The sequence below is a fragment of the Hypanus sabinus genome, chromosome 1, assembly GCF_030144855.1.
Source record: "Hypanus sabinus isolate sHypSab1 chromosome 1, sHypSab1.hap1, whole genome shotgun sequence".
Lineage (NCBI taxonomy): Eukaryota > Metazoa > Chordata > Chondrichthyes > Myliobatiformes > Dasyatidae > Hypanus > Hypanus sabinus.
This window is the reverse complement of record NC_082706.1, coordinates 150,336,656-150,356,276: the sequence shown is the minus strand read 5'-3', so window position 1 is coordinate 150,356,276 and position 19,621 is coordinate 150,336,656.

Here is a 19,621-nt window from a genome sequence, read left to right as displayed (position 1 = left end):
ATGAGAGCGGAAGGTGAGTGGGTATTCGGCGCTGTCTGACTGTATTTGACCAGTTGCCCTCTCCACCTTGTTTGCTGCTGCTGGAGGAATGTGCAGGAGTCTTGGACCTCACACTAGAAGGCTTGATTGGCATGGCTCGTGAATCTTTTTTGGAGGACTCTGCGGTTCAGGTTACATGTGCTTCTGGTTTCTGGTTACCCTTTTTTTTGCCACTTTGTACAACTTGATCAGGGCACTTCTGAGCAGATTGGCTCTGAGGACTGCAGTCAATGACCGAAGAGCCACTAAACTGAACATTCCTAGACTGTTTCAAGGACTCTGAGGTTTGATGTCTGACAATCTGTGTGTTATTCGCTTGTTTTTGGCCGTCTGTGCGATTTATTCTTTTTCTCACATGCTGTGTGTCTGATGTTTTGCTTTGAAGCGGTTCCATGGTATTTCTTTGTTTCATAGCTGCCTGTGGGAGGATGAATCTCAGGGCTGTATACAGTGTGTATTGATAATACGTGTACTTTGGTGGTCCTGGCATGGATATTTTGTAGCCTCTTCCTTGATGGGAGTGGGATCCATGAACATGGTGGGTGGGTTCCTTTGTGATATTACTGGCCTTTTTGTAGCACCTTTCTGTATTTACATCCTTGATGGTGGGTAGAAACTGCCAATGATGAGTTTGGCCATTTTGATTGCCCGTCCAGCACAGTGCAGTTCTCATACCACGTATCGATTCAGCATGTTAGAACACACTCTACTGCACCGTTGTAGAGAGACGTGAGTATTGCTGTGCACAGTCCATTTCTCTACAGCCTCTTCAGAAAGCAGAGGCCTTGGTGAGCTTTCCTGATTGTGTAGAATGTGTTCGGGACCATGAGAGTTTGAGCATGATGTGCATGCTCAGGAGTTTGAATCTTGAGGAGTCAATGGAATACTTTATGAAATATAGTGTGTATATAGGGTGTATGGAATGCTTTACCAGAAGCAATACCAGATGTACTTAAAAATTAGATCCCTTCTTTGTCTTGTGTTGTCTGTTGGGATCAAAATGGGTTTTAATTGACTTACCAGGTTTTTGAGGGACCAGTAATCCTTTCTGCAGAGGAGGAGGTGTCTGATGGTGGACTAGGAATTTGGGAGTTTCTGCACCAATTATACCTGACTTCTGTGTTTCCCTGATGTGCTTAACACTCTGTATGTCAGCCTGATATTCCTTTCTCCACTGTAGCAGATTTCAGCTGGAACCGGGATTCTCAGGAGCTAGTGGAAATGTTGCATTTTCTTTCCCAATAAGATGTGGGGACCATACTTGATCACTTTTCTCTTTCTTCTTGTAGCTCCTTCCTGCAAAAGAGCCTGAAATGGAGCGTATTTTTCTGGATTTTGGTGTCATGTGTGCAAACTGAGCTGCCATTTTGGTCAGCACATAACACATGACTACATGGATGTTTCACAGCGGAAGCAGAATGCTGGAGTTAGACTTAAACATTAATCAATGAATTATGCAGATCAAAACTCCTTCCCACTATTATCAGACTCTTGAACGGACTTCTACTGCACATTTTCAATAGTTTCTTATTCCGCATTGTTATTGTTTTACCTTGTACTGGATGAATGCAGTGTGTAATAATTTGATCTCTATAAACAGTATAAAAGACAAGCTTTTCATTGTATGTCAGTACATGTAACTATATTAAACTGATCTAGCCATATCTAGATGTACAAAGTAAGTTCATGTAACTCAAGGTTTATTTTATCATTGAAGTATGTATGCAGAATACATCTCAAAGATTCGTCTTATCTAGCTTGCCATAAAATACAGAACACCATATAAGTAGTTGAAAGAAAGACATCAATCGCCCCCCGCACAAAAGGAAAAAGAAACAAAAACTCACAAACCCCAAACTGCTCCCACCCAATCCTCCTTTACACAAAAATTATGGTGAAATCCATTACCAAGGATGCTCACTGTCCAGGATATGTCCTCTTCTTGTTGCTTCCATTTATACTTGAATTCTGTGTTTCCCTGATGTGCTTAACGTTCTGAGTGTCATCCTGAAAATCCCGTTTCCACTTCAATAGACATGGACTGGGGACGGGATTCCCAGGAGCCAGTGGAAATGTTGTACAGGAGCCTGAAGGTCAATTGTCAATGATTCTGAAATAGCTTCTTCCCTTGCCTTTAGACCAGAACTGTCCATGAATGCATAAACAATTCCTCATTATACTTCCTTTTGCACGTTTTATTTATTTTTGGAATTTATAGTAATTTTATGTCTTCTCACAGTACTACTGCCTCAAAGCAACAACTTTTATGTCATACCTGCATATGTTGATGCTAGTGTGGATAACTTCACTCAACTCAATACTAAACTGACTTCATAACTTATTGACTCCCTCTCAAAGACTCAACAACTCATGTTCCCAGTATTTTTTATTTCTTTATTTACATTTGTGTTTACCTATCAATTTATCTATTTATCTATCTATCAATCAATCAATCAATCAATCAATCAATCTATTTATTTGTTTATCTATCTATTTATTTATTTATTTATTTATTTATAATTTGTGCAATTTGTCCTATTTTGTACATTGGTTGTCAGTTTTGGTTATGCGTAGTTTTTCATAATTTCTATTGCATTTCTTTATTTGTCCTGCAAGAAAAAGAATCTCAGTGTTGTATATATACCTTGATAATAAATTAACTTTGATCTTTGATAATAAATCTCATTTTAATTTTGAGTTTTATGTAGAGAACATCTTTTATTAGTGTTCTTAGCCTTACTGATAATGTGACAAGGTTGAAATCTGTTCAATTTTGTTATAAATAATCGTTCAAGCAATTTTTAAGAGAGTTAAATAATGTATTTAATGTTAATAATATTTCATGTTGGGGAAAAAAGGATATTACGTGAAAAACATGCAAATGCATTTGTTCTGAGAATCTGTGAGCAAGGTATTCTTTTATAGTATTAGGTACTGCATCTACCATTGACTTGTAAGGGCTTGCATTCAATCTACAGCATGTGATTGATTGCTCATGCCTGCCAGAATGCTTGGAGAGGGGCAGTACACATTGTACTCATTCACCATAAGGTGTCCGATGATTGAATATTATAGCGTTTATGTTTTATTTGTCTCCACTTTTCAGACAGGGAAAGAAATACAGAAAATTATTGGAATTTTAAACATATTGGCACAATCATGTTCTCAGAAAAATGTTGTTCAGTATTTTTTTCCCGAAGTTTTGTATAATTCTTTGAGTTACACTTTTGTTTGAAACTGTGTTTTCACCCACATGGCTTGTATGATTGAAGCATTAAAGCTGCATGGAGACAGTCCCATAAGCTCAGAGTGTAACTGCAATAGTATTGCTGATAAAAGAAGATTGGAGTTGTTTTATATTTTGTGTTACATTTTTGATAGTTGAAAATTAAAATGATATATTCCCATGGAATAACAAATGATATTTAAACAAAAAAAAGGCCTGAAGGTTAAATGAGTAACAATATTAATGGGGAAAGAATTTAACTTGATTTAATGCACATCTCATTATCTATATTATATGGTTAAATAAGACTATCAGACATAGGAGTAGAATTAGGCCATTTGGCCCATCGAGTCTGCTCCACCACTTAATCATGGCTGATCCTCTTTTACTCCTTCTCAACCCCATTTTCTGGCCTTCTCCCCAAAACCTTTGATTCCCTGTCCACTCAACCTATTTCTGCCTTATATACACCAAACGTCCTGACTTCCACAGCTGCACGTGGCAACAAATTCCACAAATTGGAGTTCATGTACTATAACTGAATAATTGAATATACTGTAATTTACTTTGATTCACCATAAAGCGACCAACATACAGCATCTATGTTTCACTTGTCTCTGCTTTTCAGGGGTACTACAATAACAAATTCCAGCTTGTGCGTGAAAGATGAGATTAACAGGCAACTTCCAGTAGGGTGGCAAAATGATAATTCATCTCAATTTCCCATTGAGTTCCCTGTTGTGTGAGGAGCTGATCGTTGCTCTGCCTGGTATGCTTTTGGATGATCATTTCATGTTTCTTCCCGCGGAAGGCTGTGTGCACAGAAAATAACAAAGGCCATAGATTGCAATAACATCTGGGTTGCATTGCCGAGAAAGTTGTGCTCCAAACTACTTCTGTCTCTCGCCAAGCTGTTCCAAGTCAGGCATAACGCTGAGTGTAACCATTACTGTGGAAAATTGATCCAGCAGCTCCTCTCCACAAAAATCAGATAAACCCAAATACTCTCAATCTGTTCTTAATCTTCATCAAAAGTTATTGATGATGATAGATCATTGAACTGAATTGTTTATTCCACAAAGCTGTCAAAGTGCTGAGTAATACAGCATTTTATATTTTATATGAAAGTATTACATTATTATAACATCATTGAGCTGCACTGCATGTTCTTTCTTTGTTTTGTGGCTATCTGGAGAAGATGAATCTCAGAGTTGCATATGGATAGTTTGATAATAACTGAATTTTTAAACCTTTTTTTAACTTTTTTGCCTATCTACACTAATCCAACTTACTTATGTTAAAACCATTTCCTTCTGTGGCTTGCCTATTTAAATGTCTGATAAATATCCTTTAAATCAATTCCACCACCTCCTTTGACAGCAGGTTGCAGAAACCAACCATTCTTCCATTCTGTGTCAAAAATCTTTCCTCTCAAATCCCCTTAAAATCTCTTTCCACTGACCCTTAAACCTATGCTCTCCTGTTTTTGATACTCCTACCATAGGACAAGGATTTGGACTACCTACTCTATCTATCCATCTCATAATCTTATCAGGTCAGTCCTCCACATTTTTATTCCAGTCTATCCTGGAATAAAACCTAGTCCATCCTGTTTCATTATTTATCAATTCCATAATTACTGAGAAGAATATATCAATGACTTCGACCTCTTTTTTTTCTATTATTCCTGGAATAATTTCTATTTTTCCCACTTAAATCACATGTAAGGTTGCTGACAACTGAGAGATTGAAATGGTATCTATTAATCATGTCCAATTTAAATTTATCAGATAAATTCACACTACCATCATCTATCCTGTCATTGGCTGCTTTGTATAAAATATGAATGCTCTTTCCCAGTGATCAGGGAAGTTTCAGGCAAAGATTTTAAACCCTGAAAGACAAGATTCCATCGGCTTGAACCTAGATAGTCCAAACCTGAAGGCATAGATTACTTCGAGGTGTCTGAACTGCAGTTTGCTAACATTATTGACATGCAATGGGACTTCATGGACCACCGAGGGAAAATATTGCATCAATTGCTGGTCATCAGCAGTATTACAGTTCAGAAGCTGACTGAACAGAAGGAATTAGGTCAAGGAGTGAAAATTTGTCCACCTTTGAACGCTTTGAGGCCTGGTGGAGAGAGTAGTAGTCTTTCTATAATGAGTATTTTGTGGCCTTCAGAGCTGTATACTCTCGACCTTTCAACAAAGAAAGTTTCAGAAACCCTTCTACCACACATGAATCCCTGCCATTCACTGACTGCTGGGGATTTTACAGGGGTCCCTGCCTGCACCGTCTTGCTATTAGATGCCTAATCCTAGCTGCTTATCGGATAATCGATCTAACTGAGTGTCAGATGCAACTCCATAAATATTGATTCTATTTACGGCTTGCTCTTAAAAGTACTAGTGTTTCCGCATGTTTGGTCATGCTGCGCTTACTACCTTCTTTCTGACTCTCATTTTCTTCTCCCCAGCAAAACGTCTATTGTCAACCAATAGATTGGAGACAGGACAGGGAGTGTGACTGGACTCACATTAAGCAAAACAAAATCAATTTAATCCAAAAGTAGAGGAGACTGAACTTGAGACAGAAAGTAAAGAAACTAAAGAAAATACCGTGATTGGAGGATATTCATTTTCAAATTATGTGCATGAGATTAAGCTTAAACATTTATACTATAGCAAGTAAGAAACTTGATTGTAATATATTACTTAATATATCTCTTAACAAATAATTGAAAATATATGCAGACTCATTAAAACAATAAGAAATTTTTAAAATTGTACTAAGATGGCATAATTCCATTCAGATGGAGCAAGGTCTTGGAACTTTCCCTTGTATGTTGCATCAGTGATACTAAGAGATTTGCCTTATAGATTTTATTTTGTAAGATGCAGAAATGGAGAATAGCTGGCCTACTGTATATATTCAATCCTCTCTGCTTTGAATAAGTAATGAGCTCATCAAAAATTGCCATTAAAAGCCAGCCTGTAATGCACTCGGCTGGGAAGGATAGCATTTGGCAAGGCAGCAGTTCTTAAAGGATTAACTCATCATCAAAGAAGAAATTATAGTGGTGGCAGTACACTGCACTAATAATAGCACAGAAAAGACATGTAGGCATTGTTGCTCACTTTGATACTGAAAAACTGGAGATTCTACTGCAGGACGTTTACAATGTGAGTCTGACCCTACTTGGGGGTGAAGGTCACTGCTCCCAAAAAATCTCAGGTGCTAACTACAGGGAGATTAAATTGCTAACTAGGTTAATGCTCTAGACTCAGATTCCTCGTACCTAGCTGCAGGCAAAAAAAGTAAATAATGATCTTCTTTCTACGTGCATTTTTTGAGGTACTAATCAATTGTGACACCCAGCTGAAAACTATCATATCCACGATGAGGTACCAAGAGTATTTTGCACAATTTCTGTCATTATACCAAAAATGGGAAACATTCTTTTCTTGCTGATAAAGATGGCCAAATGTTGAGAAGCAACAGTTGCTCAGCTTTCCAGATCAAAATGATCCTCTGTTATTAATGAACTAACAACTATGGACTCAGAAAATAAGCTTGATCTCCCATGAGAAATTATTTTGCCCTTTGAAAGCAATGTATTATGCTCCATTAGATAATGACAACATTCTGACTTTTTCAAGGATAATAGCCATTTTGTATCATGAAGGTCCTATCTTTTAAAATGATGAAGTATTTCACTTACCTGAGATGCAACACAGACGTAGACTGCTCAGTGTGCCTGATGGCTTCTTTGCTGACTTGGAATTATCCAGTCTCTTTGGTAACCTGCATTTCTGAAGGAAATGTCATCCCCGTTCAAAGTTTGCCTGAGAAATATCATACAGCAGATGGTATAATGCATAATTCTGTGATAATTCTGTCATGAAAGGTGGCCATCTTAGTTTAACAATTCAAATTCTATGTGGAACTTGTCTTTAAATCAAAGTATGAAGTATTCCTTTTATTTTTGCACTTTTAATTCCTGTCTCCCTGAAGAATTGTTTTCTTCGTGGAACAATATCTAAACAATGGCGTTTTCCATATGCCCTGTCTTACCAAACCAGCCTCCCACCCACTCCATGTGAAATTTCACCTGCATTACCTGCACTTTCAGAAAATATTAGTGGAACATCTTGAGAAATTAATAAAAATAACAGGCACCCAGCAAGATGAAGCCAACAAAAATACAATCTTCTACCTTTATAACTGCCTGTAAGGTCAAGGACAAAATAACTTGCATTTATCTTGCTTTTAACATTTAAGAGAAGCTGGAGAGGAACATACTCTGAAGAAAATGGGCAATGAAATGATGATGAATAGGTTCACGGCATGAATCCCAGACCTAAACCTGAAAATGGCTAGCAATAAAAGTAAAAACATCAAAGTTCAAGGTAAGTTTATTTTGAAGACCACACACATATATATATATATCACCAGTTATAACCCTGAGATTCATTTTCTTGCAGGCATACTCAATAAATGCATAAGAGAATAATAACCATAACAGAATCAATGAAAGACCACAGCAAATTGGGCTTTCTATCAGTGTGCAAAAGTCAACAAATTGCAAATACAAAAGAAACAAATAATAAATAAGCAAGAAGTATCAAGAACATGAGATGAAAAGTCCCTGAAAGTGAGTATGTAGGTAGAGGGAACATTTCAATTATGGGGCAAGTGAAGTTGAGAGAAGTTATCCCTTTTGGTTTATCAGACTGATGGTTGAGAGCAGTAATTGTTCCTGAACCTGGTGGTGTAAGTCCTGAGGTTCCTGTACCTTTTCCCTGATGGCAGCAGTGAGAAGAAAGCATGTCCTGGTTGATGGGGTCCCTGATGATGGATGCTGCTCTCCTGTGACAATGCTTTGTGTAGATGTGCTCAGTGGTGGGGAGGGCTTAATCCATGATAGACTGCACCATATCCACTACTTTGGTGTTTCCATACCATGCTGTGATGCAGCCAGTCAATACGCACTCCACTACACATCTATAGAAGTTTGTCAAAGTATTAGATGTCACATCAAATCTTCGCAAACTGCCAAGGAAGCAGAGGCACTGTTGTGCTTTCTTCTTAATTGCATTTACATGCTGGGCCCAGAACAGGTCTTCCGAAATAATATCACCAAGGAATTTAAAGTTGTTGACCCTCTCGAGCTTTGATCCTCCGATGAGGTCTGGCTCCTGGAGCTCTGTTTTCCTCCTCCTGAAGTCAATAATCAGCTCCTTGGTCAAAGATGCACCATGATTAGAGTTGGCCATACAAACATTGAACAACATCTTTACAAATTGAGTACTGTATATTTCATGGAAGGAAGGAACTGTTGTCAATATGCATGTGAATTCTGACATTGTGTTGCTATAGGACAGTATATAGATTAAAAATAGCCAGGTTACAAGAGTAAATCAAAGCACTCCAAAGTTAATCGGGTGGGGCCAATACAAGAAAGTAGTGCAGGATTTTCTTTCTGCATGCAATAGGAATGAGTGGAATAGAGAGACAAGAACTGATCTCAGATTGCACTCTTCTCTGGACTTTCATTTCTGCAACTAAATTTTACGCTGTGCAGAAAATTTTGGCTACAAGGTACAAGAACTGATATGTGGCCTGATATCTAACAGATGGAAATGAAGGGCATATGGTCTTATTAATTTCGACAAATCACATACTGCAAAAAGTGGCAGGTAGCAAATCGTAGTCCACCTGTCGTTGCTGAGAGCCTGAACTGCTAGCGGGTTCAAACAAAGTAGGGCATTATATTTAGTGTAATTACTTTTGCTGATTTCAAAGAAAGCTTTAAATCACTTTGATCATTTGTCAGTTCAATTGGCAACAGACAGAATTAAAAGTTTAAAAGTGAAAGAGGATAAAAGGTACTGAATAAGAAAAGAAAGTGAAGTGTATAGAAAATACAGTGGAGTAAATCATTTTCTCAACAATATGCCATTATAGATGTTCCTATTCTGCATGGTATGACATTGTACTGCACCCCATAGTTCTTATACAATCTGTTCTAGGTATGACTGCCCATCTGTTAGTTTGAATTACCCTAGAGCATTGACAATTTTTTGTGTCTTTGTCTAGGTTGGAGGTATGCCCTAGAAATCCAGCACTTAGAGCTCAGATTATCAGCCATGTCCATACATATGCAACTTTAGTTGCAGGCCAGTGAAAGAATCTTAGCATAGGAGCACTCTGTTATGCGAAAGGAGCTTCACTTTTTTGTAGATTAATGGAGAAAGCATTTACTTATTTAAGATCTAAAACCAAATATACAAATAAATAATATTTATTTAATCCTTCAAGAGCAATTGTTTCTCAGAGCATCCCCAATAATGTGGAAATAGATCTTAAAGGTTTATTTAGTTTGGTAGACAATATTTTACAATGGTACTTCAAGAGGCAAATATGTTCAAAGTTCAAAATTCAAAATAAAGGTAAAATTTATTATCAGAGTACATACATGTCACCGCATACAACCCTGAGATTCTTTTTCTGCCAGTATACTTAGCAAATGTATAGAACAGTTAATAAACAAGATCAATGGACAACAAACTGTGCGGTTGTGAATATAAATAAATAATAATAATTAATGAACAGGAAATAACAAAATAAGGAGTCATTAAAGTGAGACCATCATTTGCAGGAACACCAGAAGTAAAATGAGTGGAGTTATTCCCTTTTGTTGAAGAGCCTGATGGTTGAGCCTAGTTGTTGTTATGTGGCAGCAGTGCATAATAATAAAAACTGTAAATTACAGTAAGAAGTTTATACAGTATATATTTAAAAAGTTAAATTAAATATGTAGTACAAAAAATACAAAATAGTAGTCAGGTAGCGTTCATGGGTTCAATACCCACTCAGAGATCTGATGGCAGACGGAAGAAGCTATTCCTGAATCGTTGAGTGTGTGCCCTCAGGTTCTTGTACCTCCTCCGTAATGATAACAATGAAAAGAGAGCAGGTCTTGGGTGGGGAGGGTCTTTAATGATGGATACCATCTTTTTGAGGCATCTCTCCTTGAATATATCCTGGATGCTGGGGAGGCTAGTGCCCATGACGAAGCTGACTGAATTTATAACTTTCTGAGCTTATTTTGAAAATGTGCAATGGCCTCCCACCACCCCCATACCAGATGGTGTTGCAGCCAGTTAGAATACTCACCATGGTACATCTGTAGAAATTTACAAGTGTCGTTGGTAACATATCAAATCTATACTAACTAAATATATTGCTTTTGTATCTCCTTTGTAACACATCGATATGTTGGACCCAGGATACATCTTCAGAGATGTTGACATCCAGGAACTTGCTCATTCTTTCCACTTCTAATCCTTCGATGAGGACTCATGTGTGTTCCTTCATCTTGCCCTTTCTAAAGTCCAAAATCAATTCTTTGGGAAGTTGAGTGCAAGGTTGTTGCTGTGACACCACTCCTGTACACCTTCCCATTATCATCTAAAATTCTGTCAACAATAACTGTGTATTAGCTCAATTATAGATGGACTTGAGCAGCGCCTAGCAAGCACAAAGTCTTTGGGATAGAGAGGGTATAGCAGTAGGCTAAGCATGCACCCTTGAGGTGCACCAGTTTTGATTATCAGTGAGGTGGAAAAGTTATTTTCGATTTGCACAGACTGTAATCTTCTGGAGAGGAAGTTGAGGATACTGTTGCAGAGAGTGGTACAGAGACCCAGGTTTTGGAACCGTAATCAATAGACAGCAGCCTTACATAAGTATCAGTATAGTCCAGGTGATCCAAGACCATGTGGAGAGCCAATGAGATTACATCCACTGTAGACCTATTGTAGTAATAGGCAAATTGCAGTGGGTCCAAATCCTTGCTTAGGCAGGAGTTGATTCTAGCCATAACCATCCACTCAAAGCACTTCATTACAGTAGCTGTGAGTGCTACTGGACAACAGTCATTAAGGCAGCTCACCTTGCTCTTCTTGGCCACTGGTACAATTGCTCTTTTGAAGCAGGTTGTAACTTCCAACTGTAGCAATGAGAGATTGAAAATATTTTTGATAACACCTGGCAGCTGGTCAGCACAGGTTTTCAGAGCTCCACCAGATATACCAACAGGGCTTATGGCCTTGCAAGGGTTCACCCTCTTGAAAGATGAGAGAGAAAAAAAATCATAGGGCCACTGGATGCTGCAGGTAACCTCATAGCTATAGCTTTACTCTCTCTTTCAAAGCATGCATAAAAGGCATCAAGCTCATCTGGGAGTGAAACATCACTACCATTCATGATGTTAGGTTTCGCTTCGTAGGAAGTAATAGATTACAAACCCTGCCAGAATTGACACGCATCCAATTCTGCCTCTAACCTCAATCGGAATCAATCTTTTGCTTTTGAGATTGCCCTCCATAAGTCATACCTGGCCTTCCCGTATAGTCCCAGATCACCTGACTTGAATGCCTCAGATCTAGCCCTCACCAGACTATGAATCTCCTGGTTCATTCATTGGGTATGTACAAGGTATGTTCTCAAAGGCACACACTGGTCCACACAGGTTTTAATGCACTCAGTGACCACAGTGGTGTATTCATTGTGATTTGAAGATGAATCCCTGAATACTGTCTTGTCTACTGACTCAAAGCAGTCCTATAAGCACTCATCTGCCTCCCTTGTCCATACCTTTTTGGTCCTTTCTACTGGTGCTGCGGTCTTCAGCCTTTTCTCAGAGAGTAGAAATGGAGCCAGGTGATCACACTTTCTGAAGTGTAGGCGTGGGATGGGATGGTAAGCGTCCTTGATGGCACAATAACTCTGGTCCAGTGCTCCTTTGGTTCCACGAGTGATATGTTGCTGACTTTTCCAAGCTGCCCAAATTAAAATCCCCCAAAATGATGGAGATGGCTTCAGGGTGCACTGTTTCATGCCTGTTGCTTAGGTCATCTAGAGTCTGTTTGACATGTGCCCGAGGTGGAATACACACTGTTACCAGGATGATGGCTAAAAACTCCTGCAGTAGATAAAATGCAAGACACATGATGTAACATGTTCCAGGTCAAGTGAGCAGGACTGGGACAAAACCGCCACTTTTGTGCACCATGAGGAGTTAATTGTAAAGCACACTCCACCTCCCCTGCATTGAAGGTCTCAGGAGCCCTATTATGGTGGTAAATCATGAAGCCAGTGAGCTTTATTTCTGCATTCGGAATGGTAGGAGCTAGCCATGAAACAAAAAACACTACAATCCCTAATGACCCTCTTGTACAACAGTCTTGTTCTGAGGTCTTTGAGTTTCTTTTCCCAACACTGTACATTTGCCAGCAGAATAAACGTAGTTGAAGTTGGAACCCTCTTCTCCATAAACAAACTTTTAATCCGACATGGCATCCTCTCTTCCGCTGTCTTAAAGGAGAACCGTATTTGCAACAGGAGACTGCCATCTAAAATTCGAGTAGCAATAGTTTTTTAAAATGCCTTAACATCATGTTGCTTACTGTATTGTTCATGGCTGTGGCTGTGGATTTCAGCTGGAGCAGCCTAAAGTGGGAATATTTGATGATTTCCATCAGAGCAAATTGCACAAGTGGCCTTCTTAATGGCACCACTGAAAGTCAGATTTTCCAATTTTTAATTCAGAAGATCTTTGCTTTTAAATTCCAGCAATCATACAGTTTGATGAGCTACAAACTGTGGTGATATCACGCGTAAGAACGTGATTGGAGAGGGTTCTGAGCATGCACAGAAATGATAGTAAAATCTGAAAGCATGACACTGTCAGACACGTGTGTTTGTTGCTGTTAAATAAAGCTTCTATTCTTCCAGAATATGGTTCTTTATTAGAAACCCATGGTATGTATTAATATAAAGAACGCAACATGTTTTCAGAAGTCGTCTGGAAGACTAATACGTTACCTAACACGAGAGAATAAAAGATAATCAGAAAGAGTTCGAACTGTTTTGGTGTTTGCTAACAGTTTAACAAATGTAAGGGCTGCAACCTCCACCCGACTCTTCAATTGCCCGGGAATGTAGCAGAGAACTGAAGAAAATTTAAACAATGTTTTGAAATTTATTAATCGGTGATCAGAGCGGATAGAAAACCGGAGAAAATGACAGCTGCGCTTCTACTCCACGTAATAGGTGAAGATGCAGTTGAGGTATATAATCATTTTACTTTTGAAAATGGAGATAATTTAAATCTAAAATCGATAATGGACACATTTGTAGCATTTTGTATACTGAAGCGTAATGTGATGTATGAGCGATACAAATTATTTACATGCAAGCAGAGAGCTGGTGAAACTATTGATCAATATGTTATTGAGTTGAGACACCGGAGTAAAATGTATGAGTTTGGAGAACTGACAGACTCTCTCATTAAAGACAGAATTGTTTGTGGCATTCTGGACAATGGTCTAAGAGAAAGACTGTTAAGAGAACAAGACAGAGATTTGGAAAAAGCTGTGATGTGCCGCAAAGCTTTGGAAACAGTGACATCACAGGCTAAAGAACTTTGCAATGTAGACGCTGTGAGGAAGCACAAACATTTTAGAAAAAATAATAAAATGATAACAAAACTGACAGAGAGCAAGACATCATCTGAGAGAAAAGAGCTATTTGGTCGCTGTGGGTGGCAGCATCGGCCAAAAATATGTCCAGTGTATGGGAAAATGTGCAACGACTATGGTAAGAGTAATCATTTTTCAGAAAAAAAATAAAACACGTAAATGCAGTGCTTGAAAATGAACATGAGGAGTTTTATATAGATCTGCTTAGTAAAAACAAAATAAGAATGACTGGACTATGCCTTTGCAAGTGAACCAAAACATTATTCTGTTTAAACTTGATACTGGAGCACAAGTAACTGTTCTTGCAGAATCTGAGTTTAATGCATTAAAGCTAAGACCAAAGTTACATCAGACAAACATAAAAGTGACTGGGTATTCAGGTGCAGACATTCCAGTTAAAGGAACATGTGTGGCAAAAGTATCACACAAAAATATTGTGCACACGCTTTCATTTGTGGTGGTGCCAAAGAATGTACAGTCAATACTTGGTTTATCTGCCTGTGAGAGACTGAATTTGGTGAAAAGAGTATTAGTCCTTGACAGTGACACAGAGTCAGAATACAGTGACTTGATGAAAGAGTGTGAGGACTTCTTCAAAGCACTTGGTTGTCTTCCAGGAGAGCGCACAATTAAAATTGACAACACAGTGCCACGCATAGTACATCCATGTAGAAAAGTTCCTTTTGCATTACATCATCAACTGAAAACAGAGCTTGACAGAATGGAACGGCTAGGAGTCATTAAAAAATTGATGAACTGACTGAATGGGTCAATTCACTTGTCATTGTTGATAAGAAAAATGAGGATTTGCTTAGATTCACGATTTGCTTGAATTGTGCCATTAAAAGACAGTATTTAAAATTGCCTATTCATGAAGAAATTATGTCAGTTTCCTGATGCAAAGTACTTTAATAAATTAGATGAATCCTCTGGATTCTGGCAACTTAAACTAGATGAACCAAGTTCAAAGTTGTGTACCTTTAACAGTCCTTTTGTCAGATACTGTTTTCTTAGGCTTCTGTTTGGAATTGCATCAGCTCCTGAACTGTACCGTAAAACGATTCATATGTTATATGAGCACATTGAGGGTGTGGATACTTCCACGGACGATATTATTGTTTGGGGATCATCTAAACAAGAGCATGACGCCAGACTCAGACAAGTCTTTGAGGCAAAATGCAAGGTAAACCTGAAGTTGAATAAAGACAAATGTCATTTGGGAGTGACTGAACTTACCTTTGTGGGTGATATCATCAGCAATGAGGGTGTGCGTCCTGATCCATTAAAGGTTTCTGCTATTGGGAATGTGCCAAGACCACAATATAAAAAGGATGTTCAAAGGTTCATGGGAATGGTCAACTACATGGGAAAATTCATACCCAATCTCATGGAACAGCTTGCTCCATTGAGGCAGCTAACAGAAAAGAGAAACAAATGGAGCTGGAATCGTGAACAGGAGAAGGCATGGCAAAATCTCAAGAAAGTGTTCACTAAAGAACCTGTGTTGAAATTCTCTGATGCTGAGAGACCCATCAAAATCCCATGTGATGCATCTCAAGCAGGCTTAGGGGCAGTATTACTCCAGAAACATGATAAGGAATGGCTACCAGTGGCATATGCATCTCGTTCATTATCTGATCCAGAAACAAAGTATTCCCAAATTGAAAAAGAATTGCTCAGCATTATGTTTGCTTGTGATAGATTTCATCAGTTTGTGTCAGGGCAATCTATTGATGTTGAAACGGATCATAAGCCTCTGATTGCATTGTTTTACAAACCTTTAAGTGACTGTCCTTTGTGAATTAAGCGAATGATGATCAAATTGCAAAGATATGCATTGAATGTGTCATACACACCTGGAAAATTCATGTACACGGCTGACAAACTTTCCAGAGCTGTGGATCCAACAACAAAAGACAGTCACAGGGACACTGTTGATGTTCAGGCATTTGTTGATATGATCATAGAGACTGTACCTGTTGTTCCCAGAAAGTTGGAACTGTCGCATCTTGAGACAGAGAAGGACAAAATTCTCAGTCAATTAATACAAGTGGTGATGGATGGATGGCCAGATAATGGACATGACTGTACCTCAGAAGTAAAAGAATATTGGAACAACAGATCAGAACTTTCTGTTGTGGATGGGATATTTGACAAAAGTAGCAGAATTGTGATTCCTAAAAGTCTCCAAAATGAAATGCTTCAGAAAATTCACGAAGGCCACCTAGGTATTGAAAAGTGTAAGAGAAGGGCACAGGAAGTGATGTTTTGGCCCAGGATGAATCCAGAAATTGCAGAATTGGAGTCTTCTTGTCAAATATGCCTTAAATACCAATCTAGCAACCCTAAGGAGCCATTGCACCTACATCCTAGTTTTCAGAGACCTTATCAAAAGGTAGGCATTGTTCTTTTTGTCACTGACAACAAAGATTATCTATTAATAACAGATTACTATTTATTGTATCCTGAAGTGTGTGGTCTGAGCAGAACAACAGCAGAGAATGTAATTACATGCATGAAATCTGATTTTTCCAGACATGGTGTACCTGATGAAGCTTTCACAGACAGTGGTCCACAATTCAATGGTGAATGCATGAGACATTTTGCTCATGAATGGGGCTTTGTTCATAAAACATCCAGTTCATTTTTCCCTCAGTACAATGGATTAGTTGTGAAGTCGGTAGGAATTGACAAGAAACTGATGCACAAAGCAAAGGATAGTGGAGGTGATTTTTATAAAGCTTTGTTAGCTTAACACATTACTCCACTTGAATGTGGATTTTCACCTGCTCAGCTCTTGATGGGACACTGTTTGAGATTCAATCTGCCAATAGATGAGAGACTTCTGAGAACAGAGGGAGGTGAACAAGTGAAAAGATGGAAAGATGAACACAAAGCAAAGCGAAAATATTCTTTGACAGATGTTCTTGTCCATTACCTGGACTGCACCAAGGAGTTGAAGTAAGGATACAAGACAAAATGAACACACGGACACAGAAAGCTACAGTACTTGAAGAAGAATGACCCAGATCCAAACAGAAGAAGGAGCAGTGTTAAGAAGAAATTGCAAAGACCTCAAGAAAGAGCCATATAACCATATAACATATAACAATCACAGCACGGAAACAGGCCATCTCGGCCCTCCTAGTCTGTGCCGAACTCTTAATCTCACCTAGTCCCACCTACCCTCACTCAGCCCATAACCCTCCATTCCTTTCCTGTCCATATACCTATCCAATTTTACCTTAAATGACACAACTGAACTGGCCTCTACTACTTCTACAGGAAGCTCATTCCACACAGCTATCACTCTCTGAGTAAAGAAATACCTCCTCGTGTTTCCCTTAAACTTCTGCCCCCTAACTCTCAAATCATGTCCTCTCATTTGAATCTCCCCTACTGTCAATGGAAACAGCCTATTAAAGTCAACTCTATCTATCCCTCTCAAAATTTTAAATACCATGATCAAATCCCCCCTCAACCTTCTACGCTCCAATGAATAGAGACCTAACTTGTTCAACCTTTCTCTGTAACTTAAGTGCTGAAACCCAGGTAACATCCTAGTAAGTCGTCTCTGCACTCTCTCTAATTTATTGATATCTTTCCTATAATTCGGTGACCAGAACTGCACACAATATTCTAAATTTGGCCTTACCAATGCCTTGTACAATTTTAACATTACATCCCAACTTCTGTACTCAATGCTTTGATTTATAGAGGCCAGCGTTCCAAAAGCCTTCTTCACCACCCTATCTACATGAGACTCCACCTTCAGGGAACTATGCACTGTTATTCCTAGATCTCTCTGTTCCTCTGCATTCCTCAATGCCCTACCATTTACCCTGTATGTTCTATTTGGATTATTCCTGCCAAAATGTAGAACCTCACACTTCTCAGCATTAAACTCCATCTGTCAACGTTCAGCCCATTCTTCTAACCGGCATAAATCTCCCTGCAAGCCTTGAAAATCCACCTCATTATCCACAACACCTCCTACCTTAGTATCATTGGCATACTTACTAATCCAATTTACCACCCCATCATCCAGATCATTTATGTATATTACAAACAACATTGGGCCCAAAACAGATCCCTGAGGCACCCCGCTAGTCAGCGGCCTCCATCCCGATAAACAATTATCCACCACTACTCTCTGGCATCTCCCATCTAGCCACTGTTGAATCCATTTTATTACTCCAGCATTAATACCTAATGACTGAACCTTCTTAACTAACCTTCCATGTGGAACTTTGTCAAAGGCTTTGCTGAAGTCCATATAGACTACATCCACTGCCTTACCCTCGTCAACATTCCTCGTAACTTCTTCAAAAAATTCAATAAGGTTTGTCAAACATGACCTTCCACGCACAAATCCATGCTGGCTGCTCCTAATCAGATCCTCTCTATCCAGATAATTATTAATACTATCTCTAAGAATACTTTCCATTAATTTACCCACCACTGATGTCAAACTGACAGGTCTATAATTGCTAGGCTTACTTCCAGAACCCTTTTTAAACAATGGAACCACATCAGCAATACGCCAATCCTCCGGCACAATCCCCGTTTCTAATGACATCTTAAAGATCTCTGTCAGAGCTCCTGCTATCTCTACACAAACTTCCCTCAAGGTCCTGGGGAATATCCTGTCAGGACCCGGAGATTTATCCACTTTTAAATTTCTTAAAAGCGCCAGTACTTCCACCTCTTTAATTGTCATAGGTTCCATAACTTCCTTACTTGTTTCCCACACCTTACACAATTCAATATCCTTCTCCTTAGTGAATACCGAAGAGAAGAAATCGTTCAAAATCTCTCCCATCTCCCTCAGCTCCACACATAGCTGACCACTCTGATTCTCTAAGGGGCCAATTTTATCCCTCACTATCCTCTTGCTTTTAATATAACTGTAGAAACCTTTCGGATTTACTTTCACCTTATTTGCCAAACCAACCTCGTATCTTCTTTTAGCTTTTCTAATCTCTTTCTTAAGATTCCTTTTACATTCTTTATATTCCTCGAGCAATTCCTTTACTCCATGCTGCCTATATCTATTGTAGACATCCCTCTTTTTCTGAACCAAATTTCTAATATCCCTTGAAAACCATGGTGCTTTCAAACCTTTAACCTTTCCTTTCAACCTAACAGGAACATAAAGATTCTGTACCCTCATAATTTCACCCTTAAATGACCTCCATTTTTCTATTACATCCTTCCCATAAAACAACTTGACCCAATCCACTCTCTCTAAATCCCTTCGCATCTCCTCAAAGTTAGCCTTTCTCCAATCAAAAATCTCAACTCTAGGTCCTGTCCTGTCCTTCTCCATAATTATATTGAAGCTAATGCTATTGTGATCACTGGACCCGAAGTGCTCCCCAACACATACATCTGTCAGCTGACCTATCGCTTTCCCTAACAGGAGATCCAACACTGCCCCATCTCTAGTCGGTACTTCTATGTATTGTTGCAAAAAACTATCCTGCACACATTTCACAAACTCTAAACCATCCAGCCCTTTTACAGAATGAGCTTCCCAGTCTACGTGTGGAAAATTAAAATCTCCCACAATCACCACCTTGTGTTTACTACAAATATCTGCTATCTCCTTACACATTTGCTCTTCCAACTCACGCTCCCCATTAGGTGGCCTATAATACACTCCTATCAGTGTTACTACACCTTTCCCATTCCTCAATTCCACCCAAATAGCCTCCCTAGAGGAGCCCTCTAATCCATCCTTCCAAAGCACCGCCATAAGATTTTCTCGGACAAGCAATGCAACACCTCTTCCTCTTGCCCC